Source organism: Pygoscelis adeliae, unplaced genomic scaffold (assembly GCF_000699105.1).
Source record: "Pygoscelis adeliae isolate BGI_AS28 unplaced genomic scaffold, ASM69910v1 Scaffold79, whole genome shotgun sequence".
Taxonomy (NCBI): Eukaryota; Metazoa; Chordata; class Aves; order Sphenisciformes; family Spheniscidae; genus Pygoscelis; species Pygoscelis adeliae.
This window is the reverse complement of record NW_008825532.1, coordinates 2,505,830-2,506,211: the sequence shown is the minus strand read 5'-3', so window position 1 is coordinate 2,506,211 and position 382 is coordinate 2,505,830.

Below are 382 nucleotides of genomic sequence, written 5' to 3'. Positions count from 1 at the left end.
GGTGTGCCGGGGCAGCACAGCTCAGGGCTTTGCAGAGTGCTGGGGCAGATACAGGGTGCAGTGGGGCAGGATTCTGGATACCCAGGATGGTGCAGGATGCCCAGGGCAGTGCAGGGATGCCCGGGGTGGTGCTGGATGCCCAGGGTAGAAGAGGATGCCCGGGGCAGTGCGGGGTCATTTGCTGGGGCAGTGCAGGGTGCCCCAGGGTGTGCAGGTGTCCCGGTCGGGACGGTGGGGGTTACCCCCCCGCCCAGGGCCGGTAGCTGGGCAGTGCCCGTGCCATGCGCAGGACAGGGTTCCAGGGGCCGTGGGGGATACCGGGGGTGCAGGTGCGGTCAGTGCTGGGACCCAGTGGGCGCGGTACCGGACTGCGCGGTGCCCG